Here is a 12,500-nt window from a genome sequence, read left to right as displayed (position 1 = left end):
CATCGGTACTTGGGACGCAAAACCGTCGGACGCATGGTTTCGAAGCGATGTGCGAAAAACGGGCCAAAATGGTGCACGAACAAAGGGGCACGCGCTATATCTGGCAGAAGGAGAACTCTGCGAGGTGTTGTGTGTATGGATGAAAAGTAGGCATTACAGAGTTGAGCAAACGCGCCGAAGACCGCAACTCGATATCTCCAACCGGCTGGTCGGTAGAGCGATTCTCAACACCCCATAGACACCGCAATGGGTGAAAATCGGCTAAGTCCCAGAAATGGGTTTTCACCCAAAAACAGGGTGATGGAGACATTGCACGGAGTTGGCGTATATGGATGAAAGTTAGCCACGGTGGTGTTCTAACATCGGTACTTGGGACGCAAAACCGTCGGACGCATGGTTTCGAGGCAATGTGCGAAAAACGGGCCAAAATGGTGCACGAACAAAGGGGCACGCGCTATATCTGGCAGAAGGAGAACTCTGCGAGGTGTTGTGTGTATGGACAAAAAGTAGGCATTACGGAGTTGAGCAAACGCGCCGAAGACCGCAACTCGATATCTCCAACCGGCTGGTCGGTAGAGCGATTCCCAACACCCCATAGACACCGCAATGGGTGAAAATCGGCTAAGTCCCAATATGTACCTTCAGAGGGGCATATCTCGAAAACTACTCGTCAGATCGGGGTCAAATTCACAGAGAAGACACATGTCGAGGAGTTGTTTCGGATGAGCGATAGTGGTTTTTGGGTGAAAATGTACCCCTAAACCTTGTACAGAGAGGACCCCTTCCGTAGAGCAAAATCCTGAAGGTCGGGGTCGCGCAAGGGTCGACATGGGTCGAGGTGGACTATCATGCGAAACCACTTTTTTCGGTCCCTACGGTGCCCCTAGATGATGAAAAGTACAATCCGAGGTTGATTACGAACACTTTTGTGCACCCCCTTCCGTAGAGCAAAATCCTGAAGGTCGGGGTTGCGCACAAGTGTGCACCCCCTTCCGTAGAGCAAAATCCTGAAGGTCGGGGTCGCGCAAGGGTCGACATGGGTCGAGGTGGACTATCATGCGAAACCACTTTTTTCGGTCCCTACGGTGCCCCTAGATGATGAAAAGTACAATCCGAGGTTGATTACGAACACTTTTGTGCACCCCCTTCCGTAGAGCAAAATCCTGAAGGTCGGGGTCGCACAAGTGTGCACCCCCTTCCGTAGAGCAAAATCCTGAAGGTCGGGGTTGCGCACAAGTCGACCCCCTTCCGTAGAGCAAAATCCTGAAGGTCGGGGTCGCGCAAGGGTCGACATGGGTCGAGGTGGACTATCATGCGAAACCACTTTTTTCGGTCCCTACGGTGCCCCTAGATGATGAAAAGTACAATCCGAGGTTGATTACGAACACTTTTGTGCACCCCCTTCCGTAGAGCAAAATCCTGAAGGTCGGGGTCGCGCAAGGGTCGACATGGGTCGAGGTGGACTATCATGCGAAACCACTTTTTTCGGTCCCTACGGTGCCCCTAGATGATGAAAAGTACAATCCGAGGTTGATTACGAACACTTTTGTGCACCCCCTTCCGTAGAGCAAAATCCTGAAGGTCGGGGTCGCACAAGTGTGCACCCCCTTCCGTAGAGCAAAATCCTGAAGGTCGGGGTCGCGCAAGGGTCGACATGGGTCGAGGTGGACTATCATGCGAAACCACTTTTTTCGGTCCCTACGGTGCCCCTAGATGATGAAAAGTACAATCCGAGGTTGATTACGAACACTTTTGTGCACCCCTTTCCGTAGAGCAAAATCCTGAAGGTCGGGGTCGCGCAAGGGTCGACATGGGTCGAGGTGGACTATCATGCGAAACCACTTTTTTCGGTCCCTACGGTGCCCCTAGATGATGAAAAGTACAATCCGAGGTTGATTACGAACACTTTTGTGCACCCCCTTCCGTAGAGCAAAATCCTGAAGGTCGGGGTCGCACAAGTGTGCACCCCCTTCCGTAGAGCAAAATCCTGAAGGTCGGGGTCGCGCAAGGGTCGACATGGGTCGAGGTGGACTATCATGCGAAACCACTTTTTTCGGTCCCTACGGTGCCCCTAGATGATGAAAAGTACAATCCGAGGTTGATTACGAACACTTTTGTGCACCCCCTTCCGTAGAGCAAAATCCTGAAGGTCGGGGTCGCACAAGTGTGCACCCCCTTCCGTAGAGCAAAATCCTGAAGGTCGGGGTCGCGCAAGGGTCGACATGGGTCGAGGTGGACTATCATGCGAAACCACTTTTTTCGGTCCCTACGGTGCCCCTAGATGATGAAAAGTACAATCCGAGGTTGATTACGAACACTTTTGTGCACCCCCTTCCGTAGAGCAAAATCCTGAAGGTCGGGGTCGCGCAAGGGTCGACATGGGTCGAGGTGGACTATCATGCGAAACCACTTTTTTCGGTCCCTACGGTGCCCCTAGATGATGAAAAGTACAATCCGAGGTTGATTACGAACACTTTTGTGCACCCCCTTCCGTAGAGCAAAATCCTGAAGGTCGGGGTCGCGCAAGGGTCGACATGGGTCGAGGTGGACTATCATGCGAAACCACTTTTTTCGGTCCCTACGGTGCCCCTAGATGATGAAAAGTACAATCCGAGGTTGATTACGAACACTTTTGTGCACCCCCTTCCGTAGAGCAAAATCCTGAAGGTCGGGGTCGAGCAAGGGTAGACCCCTTCCGTAGAGCAAAATCCTGAAGGTCGGGGTCGCGCAAGGGTCGACATGGGTCGAGGTGGACTATCATGCGAAACCACTTTTTTCGGTCCCTACGGTGCCCCTAGATGATGAAAAGTACAATCCGAGGTTGATTACGAACACTTTTGTGCACCCCCTTCCGTAGAGCAAAATCCTGAAGGTCGGGGTTGCGCACAAGTAGACCCCCTTCCGTAGAGCAAAATCCTGAAGGTCGGGGTTGCGCACAAGTAGACCCCCTTCCGTAGAGCAAAATCCTGAAGGTCGGGGTCGCGCAAGGGTCGACATGGGTCGAGGTGGACTATCATGCGAAACCACTTTTTTCGGTCCCTACGGTGCCCCTAGATGATGAAAAGTACAATCCGAGGTTGATTACGAACACTTTTGTGCACCCCCTTCCGTAGAGCAAAATCCTGAAGGTCGGGGTCGCACAAGTGTGCACCCCCTTCCGTAGAGCAAAATCCTGAAGGTCGGGGTCGCACAAGTGTGCACCCCCTTCCGTAGAGCAAAATCCTGAAGGTCGGGGTCGCGCAAGGGTCGACATGGGTCGAGGTGGACTATCATGCGAAACCACTTTTTTCGGTCCCTACGGTGCCCCTAGATGATGAAAAGTACAATCCGAGGTTGATTACGAACACTTTTGTGCACCCCCTTCCGTAGAGCAAAATCCTGAAGGTCGGGGTCGCACAAGTGTGCACCCCCTTCCGTAGAGCAAAATCCTGAAGGTCGGGGTTGCGCACAAGTCGACCCCCTTCCGTAGAGCAAAATCCTGAAGGTCGGGGTCGCGCAAGGGTCGACATGGGTCGAGGTGGACTATCATGCGAAACCACTTTTTTCGGTCCCTACGGTGCCCCTAGATGATGAAAAGTACAATCCGAGGTTGATTACGAACACTTTTGTGCACCCCCTTCCGTAGAGCAAAATCCTGAAGGTCGGGGTCGCGCAAGGGTCGACATGGGTCGAGGTGGACTATCATGCGAAACCACTTTTTTCGGTCCCTACGGTGCCCCTAGATGATGAAAAGTACAATCCGAGGTTGATTACGAACACTTTTGTGCACCCCCTTCCGTAGAGCAAAATCCTGAAGGTCGGGGTCGCGCAAGGGTCGACATGGGTCGAGGTGGACTATCATGCGAAACCACTTTTTTCGGTCCCTACGGTGCCCCTAGATGATGAAAAGTACAATCCGAGGTTGATTACGAACACTTGTGCGCAACCCCCTTTCCGTAGAGCAAAATCCTGAAGGTCGGGGTAGCGCAAGGGTCGACATGGGTCGAGGTGGACTATCATGCGAAACCACTTTTTTCGGTCCCTACGGTGCCCCTAGATGATGAAAAGTACAATCCGAGGTTGATTACGAACACTTTTGTGCACCCCCTTCCGTAGAGCAAAATCCTGAAGGTCGGGGTCGCACAAGTGTGCACCCCCTTCCGTAGAGCAAAATCCTGAAGGTCGGGGTCGCGCAAGGGTCGACATGGGTCGAGGTGGACTATCATGCGAAACCACTTTTTTCGGTCCCTACGGTGCCCCTAGATGATGAAAAGTACAATCCGAGGTTGATTACGAACACTTTTGTGCACCCCTTTCCGTAGAGCAAAATCCTGAAGGTCGGGGTCGCGCAAGGGTCGACATGGGTCGAGGTGGACTATCATGCGAAACCACTTTTTTCGGTCCCTACGGTGCCCCTAGATGATGAAAAGTACAATCCGAGGTTGATTACGAACACTTTTGTGCACCCCCTTCCGTAGAGCAAAATCCTGAAGGTCGGGGTCGCACAAGTGTGCACCCCCTTCCGTAGAGCAAAATCCTGAAGGTCGGGGTCGCGCAAGGGTCGACATGGGTCGAGGTGGACTATCATGCGAAACCACTTTTTTCGGTCCCTACGGTGCCCCTAGATGATGAAAAGTACAATCCGAGGTTGATTACGAACACTTTTGTGCACCCCTTTCCGTAGAGCAAAATCCTGAAGGTCGGGGTCGCGCAAGGGTCGACATGGGTCGAGGTGGACTATCATGCGAAACCACTTTTTTCGGTCCCTACGGTGCCCCTAGATGATGAAAAGTACAATCCGAGGTTGATTACGAACACTTTTGTGCACCCCCTTCCGTAGAGCAAAATCCTGAAGGTCGGGGTCGAGCAAGGGTAGACCCCTTCCGTAGAGCAAAATCCTGAAGGTCGGGGTCGCGCAAGGGTCGACATGGGTCGAGGTGGACTATCATGCGAAACCACTTTTTTCGGTCCCTACGGTGCCCCTAGATGATGAAAAGTACAATCCGAGGTTGATTACGAACACTTTTGTGCACCCCCTTCCGTAGAGCAAAATCCTGAAGGTCGGGGTCGCGCAAGGGTCGACATGGGTCGAGGTGGACTATCATGCGAAACCACTTTTTTCGGTCCCTACGGTGCCCCTAGATGATGAAAAGTACAATCCGAGGTTGATTACGAACACTTTTGTGCACCCCCTTCCGTAGAGCAAAATCCTGAAGGTCGGGGTCGAGCAAGGGTAGACCCCTTCCGTAGAGCAAAATCCTGAAGGTCGGGGTCGCGCAAGGGTCGACATGGGTCGAGGTGGACTATCATGCGAAACCACTTTTTTCGGTCCCTACGGTGCCCCTAGATGATGAAAAGTACAATCCGAGGTTGATTACGAACACTTTTGTGCACCCCCTTCCGTAGAGCAAAATCCTGAAGGTCGGGGTTGCGCACAAGTAGACCCCCTTCCGTAGAGCAAAATCCTGAAGGTCGGGGTTGCGCACAAGTAGACCCCCTTCCGTAGAGCAAAATCCTGAAGGTCGGGGTCGCGCAAGGGTCGACATGGGTCGAGGTGGACTATCATGCGAAACCACTTTTTTCGGTCCCTACGGTGCCCCTAGATGATGAAAAGTACAATCCGAGGTTGATTACGAACACTTTTGTGCACCCCCTTCCGTAGAGCAAAATCCTGAAGGTCGGGGTCGCGCAAGGGTCGACATGGGTCGAGGTGGACTATCATGCGAAACCACTTTTTTCGGTCCCTACGGTGCCCCTAGATGATGAAAAGTACAATCCGAGGTTGATTACGAACACTTTTGTGCACCCCCTTCCGTAGAGCAAAATCCTGAAGGTCGGGGTCGCGCAAGGGTCGACATGGGTCGAGGTGGACTATCATGCGAAACCACTTTTTTCGGTCCCTACGGTGCCCCTAGATGATGAAAAGTACAATCCGAGGTTGATTACGAACACTTTTGTGCACCCCCTTCCGTAGAGCAAAATCCTGAAGGTCGGGGTCGAGCAAGGGTAGACCCCTTCCGTAGAGCAAAATCCTGAAGGTCGGGGTCGCGCAAGGGTCGACATGGGTCGAGGTGGACTATCATGCGAAACCACTTTTTTCGGTCCCTACGGTGCCCCTAGATGATGAAAAGTACAATCCGAGGTTGATTACGAACACTTTTGTGCACCCCCTTCCGTAGAGCAAAATCCTGAAGGTCGGGGTTGCGCACAAGTAGACCCCCTTCCGTAGAGCAAAATCCTGAAGGTCGGGGTTGCGCACAAGTAGACCCCCTTCCGTAGAGCAAAATCCTGAAGGTCGGGGTCGCGCAAGGGTCGACATGGGTCGAGGTGGACTATCATGCGAAACCACTTTTTTCGGTCCCTACGGTGCCCCTAGATGATGAAAAGTACAATCCGAGGTTGATTACGAACACTTTTGTGCACCCCCTTCCGTAGAGCAAAATCCTGAAGGTCGGGGTTGCGCACAAGTCGACCCCCTTCCGTAGAGCAAAATCCTGAAGGTCGGGGTCGCGCAAGGGTCGACATGGGTCGAGGTGGACTATCATGCGAAACCACTTTTTTCGGTCCCTACGGTGCCCCTAGATGATGAAAAGTACAATCCGAGGTTGATTACGAACACTTTTGTGCACCCCCTTCCGTAGAGCAAAATCCTGAAGGTCGGGGTCGCGCAAGGGTCGACATGGGTCGAGGTGGACTATCATGCGAAACCACTTTTTTCGGTCCCTACGGTGCCCCTAGATGATGAAAAGTACAATCCGAGGTTGATTACGAACACTTTTGTGCACCCCCTTCCGTAGAGCAAAATCCTGAAGGTCGGGGTTGCGCACAAGTAGACCCCCTTCCGTAGAGCAAAATCCTGAAGGTCGGGGTCGCGCAAGGGTCGACATGGGTCGAGGTGGACTATCATGCGAAACCACTTTTTTCGGTCCCTACGGTGCCCCTAGATGATGAAAAGTACAATCCGAGGTTGATTACGAACACTTTTGTGCACCCCCTTCCGTAGAGCAAAATCCTGAAGGTCGGGGTCGCACAAGTGTGCACCCCCTTCCGTAGAGCAAAATCCTGAAGGTCGGGGTCGCACAAGTGTGCACCCCCTTCCGTAGAGCAAAATCCTGAAGGTCGGGGTCGCGCATGGGTAGACCCCTTCCGTAGAGCAAAATCCTGAAGGTCGGGGTCGCGCAAGGGTCGACATGGGTCGAGGTGGACTATCATGCGAAACCACTTTTTTCGGTCCCTACGGTGCCCCTAGATGATGAAAAGTACAATCCGAGGTTTATTACGAACACTTTTGTGCACCCCCTTCCGTAGAGCAAAATCCTGAAGGTCGGGGTTGCGCACAAGTAGACCCCCTTCCGTAGAGCAAAATCCTGAAGGTCGGGGTCGCGCAAGGATCGACATGGGTCGAGGTGGACTATCATGCGAAACCACTTTTTTCGGTCCCTACGGTGCCCCTAGATGATGAAAAGTACAATCCGAGGTTGATTACGAACACTTTTGTGCACCCCCTTCCGTAGAGCAAAATCCTGAAGGTCGGGGTTGCGCACAAGTAGACCCCCTTCCGTAGAGCAAAATCCTGAAGGTCGGGGTCGCGCAAGGGTCGACATGGGTCGAGGTGGACTATCATGCGAAACCACTTTTTTCGGTCCCTACGATGCCCGTAGATGATGAAAAGTACAATCCGAGGTTGATTACGAACACTTTTGTGCACCCCCTTCCGTAGAGCAAAATCCTGAAGGTCGGGGTTGCGCACAAGTAGACCCCCTTCCGTAGAGCAAAATCCTGAAGGTCGGGGTCGCGCAAGGGTCGACATGGGTCGAGGTGGACTATCATGCGAAACCACTTTTTTCGGTCCCTACGGTGCCCCTAGATGATGAAAAGTACAATCCGAGGTTGATTACGAACACTTTTGTGCACCCCCTTCCGTAGAGCAAAATCCTGAAGGTCGGGGTCGCACAAGTGTGCACCCCCTTCCGTAGAGCAAAATCCTGAAGGTCGGGGTTGCGCACAAGTCGACCCCCTTCCGTAGAGCAAAATCCTGAAGGTCGGGGTTGCGCACAAGTCGACCCCCTTCCGTAGAGCAAAATCCTGAAGGTCGGGGTCGCGCAAGGGTCGACATGGGTCGAGGTGGACTATCATGCGAAACCACTTTTTTCGGTCCCTACGGTGCCCCTAGATGATGAAAAGTACAATCCGAGGTTGATTACGAACACTTTTGTGCACCCCCTTCCGTAGAGCAAAATCCTGAAGGTCGGGGTTGCGCACAAGTAGACCCCCTTCCGTAGAGCAAAATCCTGAAGGTCGGGGTCGCGCAAGGGTCGACATGGGTCGAGGTGGACTATCATGCGAAACCACTTTTTTCGGTCCCTACGGTGCCCCTAGATGATGAAAAGTACAATCCGAGGTTGATTACGAACACTTTTGTGCACCCCCTTCCGTAGAGCAAAATCCTGAAGGTCGGGGTCGCACAAGTGTGCACCCCCTTCCGTAGAGCAAAATCCTGAAGGTCGGGGTCGCGCAAGGGTCGACATGGGTCGAGGTGGACTATCATGCGAAACCACTTTTTTTGGTCCCTACGGTGCCCCTAGATGATGAAAAGTACAATCCGAGGTTGATTACGAACACTTTTGTGCACCCCCTTCCGTAGAGCAAAATCCTGAAGGTCGGGGTCGCGCAAGGGTCGACATGGGTCGAGGTGGACTATCATGCGAAACCACTTTTTTCGGTAACTACGGTGCCCCTAGATGATGAAAAGTACAATCCGAGGTTGATTACGAACACTTTTGTGCACCCCCTTCCGTAGAGCAAAATCCTGAAGGTCGGGGTCGCGCAAGGGTCGACATGGGTCGAGGTGGACTATCATGCGAAACCACTTTTTTCGGTCCCTACGGTGCCCCTAGATGATGAAAAGTACAATCCGAGGTTGATTACGAACACTTTTGTGCACCCCCTTCCGTAGAGCAAAATCCTGAAGGTCGGGGTCGCGCAAGGGTCGACATGGGTCGAGGTGGACTATCATGCGAAACCACTTTTTTCGGTCCCTACGGTGCCCCTAGATGATGAAAAGTACAATCCGAGGTTGATTACGAACACTTTTGTGCACCCCCTTCCGTAGAGCAAAATCCTGAAGGTCGTGGTCGCACAAGTGTGCACCCCCTTCCTTAGAGCAAAATCCTGAAGGTCGGGGTCGCGCAAGGGTCGACATGGGTCGAGGTGGACTATCATGCGAAACCACTTTTTTCGGTCCCTACGGTGCCCCTAGATGATGAAAAGTACAATCCGAGGTTGATTACGAACACTTTTGTGCACCCCCTTCCGTAGAGCAAAATCCTGAAGGTCGGGGTTGCGCACAAGTCGACCCCCTTCCGTAGAGCAAAATCCTGAAGGTCGGGGTCGCGCAAGGGTCGACATGGGTCGAGGTGGACTATCATGCGAAACCACTTTTTTCGGTCCCTACGGTGCCCCTAGATGATGAAAAGTACAATCCGAGGTTGATTACGAACACTTTTGTGCACCCCCTTCCGTAGAGCAAAATCCTGAAGGTCGGGGTCGCGCAAGGGTCGACATGGGTCGAGGTGGACTATCATGCGAAACCACTTTTTTCGGTCCCTACGGTGCCCCTAGATGATGAAAAGTACAATCCGAGGTTGATTACGAACACTTTTGTGCACCCCCAAAAATGGCCAAAATCCTGAAGGTCGGGTTCTCGGGGCGGTCGAGGCCCTCTGACGTGCACGAAAAACCGGTACCCACGCCGAGCTTCAGAATTTGGTCTCCAGAGACTAAGTCCCAACCGAAACTGGCAACCCACAAAAGTGTACCAAAGAGTGGTCGGATCGAGTTACAGTGTTCGAGAGTATTGACGAGGATGGTTATACGCAACTTTTTGCTAAAGGTGTCCAAGACCGTCAGACCCTTACTTACGGAGATATAAGACACGTGCGTGGTTGCCCGTGCCGAGCTTCAGAAATGTTGCTCCAGAGACTAAGTCCCAGAAAACTTTCCGACCCCAAAAACTCCCAGAAGGAGGCGTCGGATTGTTTCGCGATGTTCTAGTGAAATGTTCAGCTCGACGGAATGCAACTTTTACCTAAAGGGGTCCAAGACCGGCAGACGCTTAGGTACGGAGATACGGGCATGGGTCGGTTTTCCCCATACAAAATACCCCATGGAAAACTGCAAAACCCCAAAACAGGTCGAAGGAGTGGTCGGATCGTTTCGTGATGTTCTAGTGAAATGTTCCATTCGATAGGGCGCAACTTTTTGCTAAAGGTGTCCAAGACCGTCAGACGCTTACTTACGGAGATATAAGACACGTGCGTGGTTGCTCGTGCCGAGCTTCAGAAATGTTGCTCCAGAGACTAAGTCCCAGAAAACCTTCCGACCCCAAAAACTCCCAGAAGGAGTCGTCGGATCGTTTCGCGATGTTCTAGTGAAATGTTCAGCTCGACGGAATGCAACTTTTACCTAAAGGGGTCCAAGACCGTCAGACGCTTAGGTACGGAGATACGGGCATGGGTCGGTTTTCCCCATACAAAATACCCCATGGAAAACTGCAAAACCCCAAAACAGGTCGAAGGAGTGGTCGGATCGTTTCGTGGTGTTCTAGTGAAATGTTCCATTCGATAGGGCGCAACTTTTTGCTAAAGGTGTCCAAGACCGTCAGACCCTTACTTACGGAGATATAAGACACGTGCGTGGTTGCTCGTGCCGAGCTTCAGAAATGTTGCTCCAGAGACTAAGTCCCAGAAAACCTTCGGACCCCAAAAACTCCCAGAAGGAGTCGTCGGATCGTTTCGCGATGTTCTAGTGAAATGTTCAGCTCGACGGAATGCAACTTTTACCTAAAGGGGTCCAAGACCGCCAGACGCTTAGGTACGGAGATACGGGCATGGGTCGGTTTTCCCCATACAAAATACCCCATGGAAAACTGCAAAACCCAAAAACAGGTCGAAGGAGTGGTCGGATCGTTTCGTGGTGTTCTAGTGAAATGTTCCATTCGATAGGGCGCAACTTTTTGCTAAAGGCGTCCAAGACCGTCAGACCCTTACTTACGGAGATATAAGACACGTGCGTGGTTGCTCGTGCCGAGCTTCAGAAATGTTGCTCCAGAGACTGTCCCAGAAAACCTTCGGACCCCAAAAACTCCCAGAAGGAGTCGTCGGACCGTTTCGCGATGTTCTAGTGAAATGTTCAGCTCGACGGAATGCAACTTTTACCTCAAGGGGTCCAAGACCGTCAGACGCTTAGGTACGGAGATACGGGCATGGGTCGGTTTTCCCCATACAAAATACCCCATGGAAAACTGCAAAACCCCAAAACAGGTCGAAGGAGTGGTCGGATCGTTTCGTGGTGTTCTAGTGAAATGTTCCATTCGATAGGGCGCAACTTTTTGCTAAAGGTGTCCAAGACCGTCAGACCCTTACTTACGGAGATATAAGACACGTGCGTGGTTGCTCGTGCCGAGCTTCAGAAATGTTGCTCCAGAGACTAAGTCCCAGAAAACCTTCCGACCCCAAAAACTCCCAGAAGGAGGCCTCGGATCGTTTCGCGATGTTCTAGTGAAATGTTCAGCTCGACGGAATGCAACTTTTACCTAAAGGGGTCCAAGACCGTCAGACGCTTAGGTACGGAGATACGGGCATGGGTCGGTTTTCCCCATACAAAATACCCCATGGAAAACTGCAAAACCCAAAAACCGGTCGAAGGAGTGGTCGGATCGTTTCGTGGTGTTCTAGTGAAATGTTCCATTTGATAGGGCGCAACTTTTTGCTAAAGGTGTCCAAGACCGTCAGACCCTTACTTACGGAGATATAAGACACGTGCGTGGTTGCTCGTGCCGAGCTTCAGAAATGTTGCTCCAGAGACTAAGTCCCAGAAATCCTTCCGACCCCAAAAACTCCCAGAAGGAGTCGTCGGATCGTTTCGCGATGTTCTAGTGAAATGTTCAGCTCGACGGAATGCAACTTTTACCTCAAGGGGTCCAAGACCGTCAGACGCTTAGGTACGGAGATACGGGCATGGGTCGGTTTTCCCCATACAAAATACCCCATGGAAAACTGCAAAACCCCAAAACAGGTCGAAGGAGTGGTCGGATCGTTTCGTGGTGTTCTAGTGAAATGTTCCATTCGATAAGACGCAACTTTTTGCTAAAGGTGTCCAAGACCGTCAGACCCTTACTTACGGAGATATAAGACACGTGCGTGGTTGCTCGTGCCGAGCTTCAGAAATGTTGCTCCAGAGACTAAGTCCCAGAAAACCTTCCGACCCAAAAAACTCCCAGAAGGAGGCCTCGGATCGTTTTGCGATGTTCTAGTGAAATGTTCAGCTCGACGGAATGCAACTTTTACCTAAAGGGGTCCAAGACCGTCAGACGCTTAGGTACGGAGGTACGGGCATGGGTCGGTTTTCCCCATACAAAATACCCCATGGAAAACTGCAAAACCCCAAAACAGGTCGAAGGAGTGGTCGGATCGTTTCGTGGTGTTCTACTGACTTTTTAGGCTTAACTAAACACAACTTTC

Source organism: Anopheles nili, assembly GCF_943737925.1.
Source record: "Anopheles nili chromosome X unlocalized genomic scaffold, idAnoNiliSN_F5_01 X_unloc_1, whole genome shotgun sequence".
In the NCBI taxonomy this organism is placed as follows: Eukaryota; Metazoa; Arthropoda; class Insecta; order Diptera; family Culicidae; genus Anopheles; species Anopheles nili.
This window is presented reverse-complemented; position numbering follows the sequence as displayed.